This window comes from Rhamphochromis longiceps, linkage group LG9 (genome assembly GCF_057381845.1).
Source record: "Rhamphochromis longiceps isolate RC_006_pf linkage group LG9, R_longiceps_female_GT1.1, whole genome shotgun sequence".
NCBI lineage: Eukaryota > Metazoa > Chordata > Actinopteri > Cichliformes > Cichlidae > Rhamphochromis > Rhamphochromis longiceps.
Genome location: NC_140565.1, coordinates 27,489,140 through 27,501,163, shown reverse-complemented (window position 1 = coordinate 27,501,163; position 12,024 = coordinate 27,489,140). Strand labels below are relative to the sequence as shown.

The 12,024-nt window shown below is 42.5% G+C and overlaps 1 protein-coding gene across 1 annotated transcript in view; it reads right to left on the bottom strand.

Annotated features, from left to right (window-relative positions):
• Positions 1 to 12,024, bottom strand: part of cnksr2a (connector enhancer of kinase suppressor of Ras 2a) — an 85,944-nt gene that overhangs the window by 60,526 nt on the left and 13,394 nt on the right. The gene's annotated exons all lie outside the window — the stretch shown is intronic.

Here is a 12,024-nt window from a genome sequence, read left to right as displayed (position 1 = left end):
TGCATATCTACTTTGATAATCGTCTATGCTTTTCTCTATTCTCAGTCATAAACAGTTACAGTGCTAGATGCTAATGCTAAACATAGAAAAGTGTGAAATACTGATGTATTACTGATGTACTAAGCAATCCGTGTAAAGATGTAAGATCCTCCCACAGATTTTTTCTAATCTTGGCTCTGACTGATGTCAGTGAGAGTTGATATCCTTAATATGGTAAATGGCCTGCATTTGTATAGCGCTTTTTCTAGTCCCTAAGGACCCCAAAGCGCTTCACACTACATTCAGTCATTCACCCATTCACACACACATTGACGCACTGGCGATGGCAAGCTACATTGTAGCCACAGCTGCCCTGGGGCGCACTGACAGAGGCTAGGCTGCCGGACACTGGCGCCACCGGGCCCTCTGACCACCACCAGTAGGCAAACATGGGGTTAGCATCTTACCCAAGGATATTTGGCATGCAGCCAGGAGGCAGCCTGGGATCGAACCACCGACTTTCTAATTAGTGGCTGACCTGCTCTGCCACCTGAGCTACAGCCACCCCAACTTAATATGGTCATCTCAGGAACGCAGTCTAACTGTGAGCACAACAGCCTCACTCATCTGCTGTTCGGTGGGGCGTACTACAAAGCAAGTTCAGCACAGGTGGGCTTTCTTTGCAATAGCTGGCTTGACAAAACAAAAAACCCAGTCAGATAACAAATTACACAATGGTAGTTATCAACTCTGTCTATGTCATATACACACATATGTATGTATGTATGTATGTATGTATGTATGTATATAAATAACAGAAAAAGGCAACGCAGTGAGAAGGCGACGCTGCAGAAAATCATTATTTTACTGCTTGGTGCTGCCATGACAGCTGCACATTAGCGCTCTGAAACTTGATACATGAGGTCTGACACTGTCTTACAAATAGACTGTTTTTTAATGTGTGCTCAGTAGAAGAAAAAAAAAAGACTCAGCAGCAGATTAGAAGCAAGCATAAAAACATATTTTTGCATTTTCAGCATCAACCACAGAGTGCATGCAAATTACTGTGACTGTGGTGCTCTTTGCTCTGCTGTAACTGCAGCTGTGCTTCCTTCAGTGGCATTGATAACCAGTGTTGGTCAAGTTGCTTGAAAAAGGTAATCAGCAACTAATTACTGATTACTTCCCCCCAAAAGTAATCCCGTTACTTTACTGATTACTTATTTTCAAAAGTAGCTAATAACTTAGTTACTTTTTAAAAAACACGATTTACAACATGAATAGGTGATAAATAGATCTTTCAGCCCAATTCTACTTTTTCTACATAATCCATCATACAAAATGTAATCAAATGGAAAAGTCTCTTTTTAAAACTTGTTTTATTAGTTTTAATCTTTTAACTTTATGCATCAAGCAAAAATTTAATTATATGCAACATTCTCTGACTGGAAGAAATTTGTTTAACATTTAAACCTATTTTCTGCACATTGCAGCACATAAAATAAAAAAAATGTGTTTACACTAACTCTTTCAAATAGATGCAAGTAAAACACAGCAGAAAATAAATAAAATCAAAGACTAGCGGTCCTGTTGCTCTATTTTCGCTGTAAAAAGAAGTTTAGGGGTAGGTGGAGGTTTGCCCTGGTGCAGGTGTGCCGCAGCGGTCAGTTGAAGAATCCACGAGTTTCTCTGTGAATTTCCCATTACGTGGTAGCGCACTCAGTGCTTGCTTGGAAGTTTAGGGGGGTTTTTTCACTGTAAAAAGAAGTTTTCTTCGCACGCACAACGGACGCTAATGTTTTTGTCACTTTTTATGGTATCAAACTCAAAGTAAGGTCAGTACTTCCACGCTTTAAACGCTGCACAGTCATACTCTCTCCTGCACTCAATATATTATCCATTTTTGATCTGCACACAGCTGTTGTCACGAACGTCGCACTCGCTTACGTCATTGTCATAAGACACTCTCGCAAGAAAAAAAAAAAAAATCACGGTTTTAGTAACGCAGTGTTCCTACGGGAAAGTAACGGTGATCTAATTACCGTTTTTGCAATAGTAATCCCTTACTTTACTCGTTACTTGCAAAAAGTAATCGGATTACAGTAACGCGTTACTTCGTGACACTGATGACTCTGGCTTCAAGCTCAATATACCTCAGTAGACCATTTATTTTGCCTGAGGTGATCACAAAAACACTGTTGCAAATTCAGCCTTCAGAAATCAGCGATCTGTGAATGGTTGGTCCCATTAACCACATCTGAAACCTGTTTAAAGCAATTTTTGTTCACTTTCAGTTTGCATGAATCTTCTCAAATGAATAACTTGAAATGATTCACGTAAACATCACACTTTTTCAAAAGCCGTAAGGAGTTTGCATCTGTTGTCCCAACGCTTTGTGCAGCTGCTCATTTCCCCAGATATCTGATTTGAAGAGGCACTGAGAATCTTAGAGGGTTGATATTATAATCTGGATAGGACCCACTTTTGTTTTCTAAGCATGCATGCGAAAAGCACACACCTATTTGCAAAACAACTGCAAATAAAAAGGAGGAAGTTTTACTACTGTCTCAGAAACAAAGTTTTCTCATGTCACCACTATTTATGGGTTCATGTCCAGCTCAGAGTCTCTAAAGGACCTTAAAAAAACCTTGTAACTCAAACAAGAGTCGAGAACAGAAGAAGTAATGGACGAGCAATTAGGCAGCAAACCAGGTAAGACTTTACTCTCTGCTGGATTGTGTAACGTCTGTGCTGTACGTGTGGGCAGGTCTCTCTAGATCTGCTAGTGTGTGAGCGTTTTAGTGGGTGGGTGCGTGCTGTCTTTGAGTGCGTGTGCGCGTGCGTGCGTGTGTGTGTTTGTCTGGCCAGAGTGTGTTTGCTGAGTCAAAGGAAAGCAGATCAAGACAGAGCAGTTCAGCTGCAGCCCCTGGCTCCCAAAACAATGAATGTATCCAGCTTCTAACCCCTTAACAAACAGCCAGCTGGAAAGCACACACACATACACACACCTCTGAGGAATGAGCATTGATTTCCCCTTGCTTCAAGTCACCGCTTTATAATACACTCATCTATCATAACCACACTAACAAAGATGGGGAAACGAAGCAGGATGGGAAGCGAGCAGAGGAAGAGAAGGATTGGGAGAAAAAAGGGCAAACAGGAAAAAAAAAAAAAAAACCCACACAAGCCAGCTGCTAAATTGCATGCAAACTATTTCCCACACACAAATTCCTTCTCTCATCAGCAACCAGCAAAACAGCATTTGTCGCTCTCTACACCCTCCTCCTTAGCCGCTAAATCTAAATGAAGCTTTCAGTCCCAGAATGCCATACATCGGGTCAGATGAAAAAAGTGAAAGCTTGAAACCCATCATCATTGGAAAAAAAAGAAAAAGTCACTAAGTTTTATCACTAAAAATGTAAATATATCCTGGCTTTGTGGCTTTAAAATGAACAACGAGCAATTGGTTTTGAAGATAAGAAATCATTCTTTTCACTACTATCTCATTTTGGGAGGAAACTCCACAAATTGATTCCACTATCTGGACCTCCAAACACTTCAAGTCGATGAGCGATATCTCGGCTCACAGCCTCCACTGACAAGCATGAAAGCACTCGATAAGAAGACATCAAACTGCTCAGATGTGATTTGTGTTGCGTGTTTGGCTCAGGTAACCTGAGGTACACATACAGTGGCTTGCAAAAGTATTCGGCCCCCTTGAACTTTTCCACATACAAATAAATAACTGTGGGGTGTGCGTAATTATTCAGCCCCCTGAGTCAATACTTTATAGCTGCCAGTCTTTTAGGGTATGTCTCTACCAGCTTTGCACATCTAGAGACTGAAATCCTTAAGCATTCTTCTTTGTAAAACAGTTCCAGCTCAGTCAGATTAGATGGGCAGCATTTGTGAACAGCAGTTTTCAGATCTTGCCACAGATTCTCGATTGGATTTAGATCTGGACTTTGACTGGGCCATTCTAACACATGGATACGTTTTGTTTTAAACCACTCCATTGTTGCCCTGGCTTTATGTTTAGGGTCGTTGTCCTGCTGGAAGGTGAACCTCCGATCCAGTCTCAAGTCTTTTGCAGACTCCAAGAGGTTTTTTTCCAAGATTGCCCTGTATTTGGCTCCATCCATCTTCCCATCAACTCTGACCAGCTTCCCTGTCCCTGCTGAAGAGAAGCACCCCCAGAGCGTGATGATGCCACCACTATATTTGACAGTGGGGATGGTGTGTTCAGAGTGATGTGCAGTGTTAGTTTTCCGCCACACATAGCGTTTTGTCCAAAGAGTTCCATTTTGGTCTCATCTGACCAGAGCCCCTTTTTCCACATGTTTGCTGTGTCCCCCACATGGCTTGTGGCAAACTGCAAACTGGACTTCTTATGGTTTTCTCTTAACAACGCTTTCTTCTTACCACTCTTCCATAAAGGCCAACTTTGTGCAGTGCTCGACGAATAGACTGACTATGGACAGATTCCCCCACCTGAGCTGTAGATCTCTGCAGCTCATCCAGAGTCACCATGGGCCTCTTGGCTGCATTTCTGATCAGCGCTCTCCTTGTTCGACGGCCTTATCTTGGTAGGTTTACAGTTGTGCCATACTCCTTCCATTTCTGAATGATCGCTTGAACAGTGCTTCGTGGGATGTTCAAGGCTTGGGAAATCTTTTTGTAGCCTAAGCCTGCTTTAAATTTCTCAATAACTTTGTCCCTGGCCTGTCTGCTGTGTTCTTTGGACTTCATGGTGTTGTTGCTCCCAATATTCTCTTAGACAACCTCTGAGGCCGTCACAGAGCAGCTGTATTTGTACTGACATTAGATTACACACAGGTGCACTCAATTTAGTCATTGGCACTCATCAGGCAATGTCTATGGGCAACTGACTGCACTCAGATCAAAGGGGGCTGAATAATTACGCACACCCCACTTTTCAGTTATTTATTTGTAAAAAATATTTGGAATCATGTATGATTTTCGTTCCACTTCTTACGTGTACACCACTTTGTGTTGGTCTTTCACGTGGAATTCCAATAAAATTGATTCATGTTTGTGGCTGTAATGTGACAAAATGTGGGAAAGTTCAAGTGGGCCGAATACTTTTGCAAGCCACTGTAAGTAGGACTTAATATGAAATCCTTCGGTAAAGGTGGTAACACCTTTTTAATTGGCAAAGTGGTGGAAAGAAAATTATATGAAGTACTTCCATTTAAAGGTATTCACTCACTATAAGTGTTTTTTAGCAGACTGACACCATTCTGACTAATGTAGCTCAGCCTAAAATCTGTAAGCTTCAAATTTCTGGGGGATTTTTTTAAGTTGGCAATATGAATTACTTATTGAATTGTTTTCTTTATTTCTGTATTATTCATTTCCCTGTTTCTATGGTTTAAATATTGGTGAGTGAAACCAAAGTCAGTCTAAGTCTTGTCCTCCATACAGTAATCACACACCTATCCAAGCCATGCAATGCTATGTTGCTAGGGAATACCAATTCTTCCCTAGTGACCAGAGGTTGCTAGGGTGTGAGCAGCAAGTCTCTAGACTTGTGCCACTGAGGTCTAAAATGCTTGGAGTGACTAATATGACCACAATACAAGTGTGAGTGCATTATATAACAGGACTATCACCAGTGGATGATGCCCTGCTGGTAATGTCCATCTTTTACATACAGTCTTTAGTCAATGTCAGTGATGATGATGATTTTTGGTTAGATTTTTTTTCAGACCTTACGTGTTCTAACATTACATTTTGTCTTTATTCATGTTAAATTTTCACCTTCACTGTAGACAAATGTATTATTCTGTGTAATCTTAGGTATCAAACATCAAATGTACAATTCACAGTGTTCATTTTAAGAGTGACAGCACCGTTCTGTCAAAATATGTTTATAATGCACGTCTAAATACATGGTCTTCCTTCACATATATATATATATATATATATATATATATATATATATATATATATATATATATATATATATATATATATATATATATATATATATACATACATAAGAGAACAGCACCACCAAGGCTGGAGACGGAGCAATACTGGAAGAGCATATGGGAGAAGGACGCAACCCATAACGGCAATGCTCAGTGGCTAGTGGATCTGAGGGCAGACCACAGCGACCTCCCTGAACAGGGTCCAGTAACCATCACAGTGGCAGATATCCAAGAAAGGGTCTCCAGTATGAAGAGTTGGACAGCACCAGGGCCCGACATGGTTCACGCCTACTGGCTAAAGAAGCTGACTGCACTCCACGAGCATCTGGCAGCACAAATGAACCAGCTGCTAGTTAACAAGAGACACCCAGAATGGCTAACTGAAGGTCGGACGGTCCTGATCCCCAAGGACCCCAAGAAGGGACCGGTCCCCTCCAACTACCGACCAATAACCTGCCTCAGTACTACATGGAAGCTCCTGTCAGGCATCATATCGGCTAAGATGAACAGGCACATGGGTCAATACATGAGCGGGACACAGAAAGGAATTGGCAAGAATACCAGAGGCGCAAAACACCAGCTACTGGTAGACAGAATAGTCAGCCGAGACTGCAAGACCAGACTGACCAACCTGTGCACTGCCTGGATTGATTACAAGAAGGCCTATGACTCAATGCCCCACAGCTGGATACTGGAATGCCTAGAATTGTACAAGATCAATGGGACCCTAAGAGCCTTCATCAGGAACTCAATGGGGATGTGGCGTACAACACTAGAGGCCAACTCCAAGCCCATAGCACAAGTCACCATCAAGTGCGGGATCTACCAAGGAGATGCTCTGTCCCCACTGCTGTTCTGCATAGGCCTGAACCCCCTCAGTGAGATCATTAACAAGACTGGCTACGGATACCGACTACGGAACGGAGCAGTTGTCAGCCACCTCCTGTACATGGATGACATCAAGCTGTATGCCAAGAGTGAACGAGACATCGATTCACTGATCCACACTACCAGGCTATACAGCAATGACATTGGAATGTCGTTCGGACTGGAGAAGTGTAGTCGGATGGTAACAAAGAGAGGGAAGGTAGTCAGAACTGAGGGGATTGAACTACCAGAAGGCAACATTGCAGACATAGAGGACAGTTACAAGTACCTGGGGATCCCGCAGGCGAATGGGAACAATGAAGAGGCTGCTAGAAAAGCTGCAACCACCAAGTACCTGCAGAGGGTCAGGCAAGTCCTGAGGAGTCAGCTGAATGGTAAGAACAAGATCCGGGCCATCAACACGTACGCCCTGCCCGTGATCAGGTACCCTGCTGGGGTAATAGGCTGGCCAAAGGAGGAGATAGAAGTCACTGACATCAAGATAAGAAAGCTCCTTACCATGCATGGAGGGTTTCACCCCAAGTCCAGCACCCTGAGGCTGTACGCTAAGCGGAAGGAAGGGGGCCGGGGACTGGTGAGTGTCAGCACCACAGTCCAGGATGAGACAACGAACATCCAAGAATACATTGGGAAGATGGCCCCAACTGACCGAGTGCTCAGTGAATACCTCAGGCAGCAGAAACCCAAGGAAGAGGAGGGAGAGGAGGAACCATCATGGAAGGACAGGCCCCTGCACGGTATGTACCACCGGCAGATAGAGGAGGTGGCTGATATCCAGAAATCCTACCAGTGGCTGGACAAAGCTGGACTGAAAGACGCCACAGAGGCACTAATCATGGCAGCACAAGAACAAGCTCTGAGTACAAGATCCATAGAGGCTGGGGTCTATCACACCAGGCAAGACTCCAGGTGCAGGCTGTGTAAAGATGCCCCAGAGACAATCCAGCACATAACAGCAGGGTGCAAGATGCTAGCAGGCAAGGCATACATGGAACGCCATAACCAAGTGGCCGGCATAGTGTACAGGAACATCTGTGCCGAGTATAACCTGGAAGTCCCGAAGTCAAAATGGGAGATGCCCCCAAGGGTGGTGGAGAATGACCGAGCTAAGATCCTGTGGGACTTCCAGATACAGACGGACAAAATGGTGGTGGCTAACCAACCGGACATAGTGGTGGTAGACAAACAGAAGAAGACGGCCGTAGTGATCGATGTAGCGGTTCCGAATGACAGCAATATCAGGAAGAAGGAACACGAGAAGCTGGAGAAATACCAAGGGCTCAGAGAAGAGCTCAAGAGGATGTGGAGGGTGAACGTAACGGTGGTCCCAGTGGTAATCGGAGCACTAGGTGCGGTGACTCCCAAGCTAGGCGAGTGGCTCCAGCAGATCCCGGGAACAACATCGGAGATCTCTGTCCAGAAGAGCGCAGTCCTGGGAACATATATATATATATATATATATATATATATATATAGATACATATATATATATACATATATATATATATATATATATATATATATATATATATATATATATATATATACATACATACATACATACATATATATATGGGAGCTTGAGGGTCCTGCGCAGTATCTTAGCTGTTCCCAGGACTGCGCTCTTCTGGACAGAGATCTCCGATGTTGTTCCCGGAATCTGCTGGAGCCACTCGCCTAGCTTGGGAGTCACCGCACCTAGTGCTCCGATTACCACGGGGACCACCGTTACCTTCACCCTCCACATCCTCTCGAGCTCTTCTCTGAGCCCTTGGTATTCCGTCATTGTGGATGTTGGGTATCGAAGAATCCATAGGTCCCTCATCCTATTCATGTAGCCCCTTCCGCCGGGGTTACTTGCGTAGTAGCATTCCAACAACGCCCTGTTTTCGTCTCTTGCCCACCGATGCCTTCTTGTTCCAGTAGCCCACTTTTCGTCAGGGTGCCCTGGTTCCTCAACACCTGACGCGGACCACTACGCTATATATATATATATATATATATATATATATATATATATAATAGTATAGTATATTACACTATACACTCTATATCAGTAACTACAGTATTAAAATTGAAACCTTACTTACATTCCTGTCAAAACAGAGTTTTTCCTTCCCACTGTTGCCAAGTTCTGGCTCACAAAGAGTGTCTTTTCTTTACAATATCAAGCTCCTTTGAGCAACTCCATTTGTGAGTCTTTTATTAAAATGAATAATAAATTAAATAGAATACAGTACTTGTTGTGTCATAGTCCTCCACTCCTCTGGGCTCTCCGGCAAATTTCTTTCACTTCACTTCACTCTCTCTCCCCTCCCTCCCTCTCTCTATCTGTCTTGTGTGTGGGTGTGGGTGGTAACCTCGCTCTACCTGTTCAGAGGCGGGATTGTCTTGGTCTCCACCCTTCGGCTTGGTGCACCTGCAACAATCATCTTACCTGCGTCCTCATCTGATTATTAGTCTGTTCCCTTCAGTCATTCTTTCAGAGCATAAATGAGTCACGGTAGATACTCACCTCTGTTCAGTAAGTCTGTTCATCTGTTATGTGTGTGCGCCTCTTACCTCCCTCTCTTCTGTCCAGGAGCCTGCCCTGTTTTCCTCGAGGAGGAATCGCAAATGGGAGGACAAAGAAGTCTGTTTCGGTATTGACCTTAAGGACGGAGTGGAGTCTATCGGAGCGTTTACTTGAAAACTGTTCATAGAGACTGTAAATAAATCAACAAACTTCATTCTGATTCTGCGTTTGCGTCCTGCCTACTCTCAGAGGATGATAAGTTGGCTATGAAAGCAACCATTGCAGCACTGATTCGGAGCTTGAGTTAGTTCCTTTACCTCCAGTAAAGGAAACCCTTTTTAAAAACATGCACTATATTACCAGGCGGTGCACTTTTACATTGTGGCTTTGCTATTTTTACTCAAGTAAGACATCTAAGCCCTGCCTCCACCACTTAGGTTTTAATGAGTGTTAATAGCAGCTGATTCTTAATAGATGTGAAGCTGATTAAAACAATGTTGGCTCTCACAGGCAAAGTGTTACTATTGCTGAGAGAGGCAGCGAGAGGCAAAACAGAAGGGGAGCGATGCACTGTGTGGCAAAAGTTCACTGATAATCAGCATCGCTTATCACTGGCAGTGAGGGAGAGCGTGAATGCCCCGAATACTGATGAGTCAAATTGTAAGTGGCATCAACGAGCACACACGCCCACGCAGTACGAGAGAAAGTGAAGCAGATCTGCACAGTTAATATACACAGCATAATGACTGCTGTATGGAATTCATTCTGCAACAGTCAAATATACCCCCACAAACATGTCAGCTGAAGGGAAGAAGAGGGTAAACACTTTAGTTTGGTCTGCTAGACTTAATATGTACATGAGCAGTAGGCTACTAAATGAACTACAGTTATATTTATGGTAACAAAGATGTTTTTCATCGTTGTGATGGCTGCACTTACAGCCACACAGTGGTAATACCCACCATGTTAGTGTAGAGGCTTAAAAGTAACATTGCATTCACATTTGTCTTTCTTTAAATATAGGAATTAATTTACAGGACAATAAATAACTGGTTTTGGTTTAGAGTTAATTCACATATCCACATAACACTGCATTCTAAAATAAGTGCGCACATTTTAGTTTACACTGTTATGTATGATTAATCTTTTGTTTTCTGAGTTACCTTAGTTGCAGCTGTTCCAGTCCCTTGATTAAGGAGCCAAGAGGTGGAAAAGGGGCGGAGCAAGCTTTAAAGAAAGACTGCAAATTGGTTCGTGCCATTACTCGGGACCATGGGGGGGAATTGGAGTTCATTATGTTTGCTTTAGTTAGGTTTTGTGTGTTTTACCCCTTCTCCTGTTTTTGTGAGCTGATCAGCCACTATTTAAGTTTCCCCTTTGTCTCATTAAGTTAGGTCAGTTTGTTTGAGTTATTAGTAGTGTTGTCAAATTTGATTAGAGTTTTGTTATTTTGACCTCTTTTATGGGCCCAAGATTTTGATTATTTTTGCATGATTTAACCAATTATGTTTTTTGGGTTAAATAAAAAATAATTTTTTTGGACTTTAACCTGTGCCTAAGTTTCCTTCACTGCTCGGTCCTTCACAATCGTGTCCAGTGAAAGTGAAATAAATGTACATAAGGCAACGTTGTGGATAAAGCATGCTTTACCCTCCTTCTGGACACTAAGGTGGAACATGAAGATGGTGTTGTATTTCCTAACTTTTTAAACTAGAGATGGAGACAAAAACTTTCAGATCCAGAAGCTATCTAGATTTTTATATACAGTCTTTGGCTGAGCTGTAATAGTATGGGTGAATCAGAGTGGAGGAGATCAATTGACAAATAAAATGATGGAAAAGTATTTGCAACTAAAATTATGTCAAACTCGCTGCAGTTCTGCATGCACAAAGGAGTGGGACGGGAGGATTTGAAAGCCAAAGCAGAAAGAAGAAAGACAGGACTCAATGAGGGAATCAATAAAGAACTGGATGAGCACAACCCGGCTGATTTTCTAATCATTGGGAATTGTATAATTACTCAATTCAAATATCTTTTTTTAATGCTTTATTTGCAATGATAATGTGATGTGTTTAATTTTAATACAGTAGGTGTAGCCCAATATGCTTCTGGCACTTTTAAAAAACAGGGGAGCCAGTGCATTCAGCAGGCAAGTTTTTTTAATTACGCCTCCGGGTAAAAAAAAGAAGTGTTTATGAGATAATGACTCTCGACCTATGACCTCAGTAAGCACTTTGCTTATGTTTATGGTCTCAATCTTTACTTCGAAGGCTCTGCAGAGGACCACATAGAGTAAAGTGGATAATTAAACACAGAATAATTTAGGGAGCCGCTACTTCCTGATTGAAACATCAAGCCAAAGCAGAAGTGCCACAAACTGCACTTCCTCCATCAACCTGGTCGGGTTGGCTCCAAAAGGGAGTTGATCCCCACAGCCTCAGACTAGTTTTCACTGATTATCTGACTAATATTATAGCTCGAAAGACCATCTACAAAGGTTAAGCTTCAGTCTAGTTGTCTTAAATTTTGGTATTTCTAGTATCTTACTGGTTTGTTCCTTCGGGTCTAATTAACAGATGTGTTTGTCTTTATTTATTTCACCCACACAGTTTATAGATGCAGCTTGGTAACCAAGCTAGCTGATAACTTCACACTGTCTTATCCAAGCATGGCTCCAAAAAAATAACA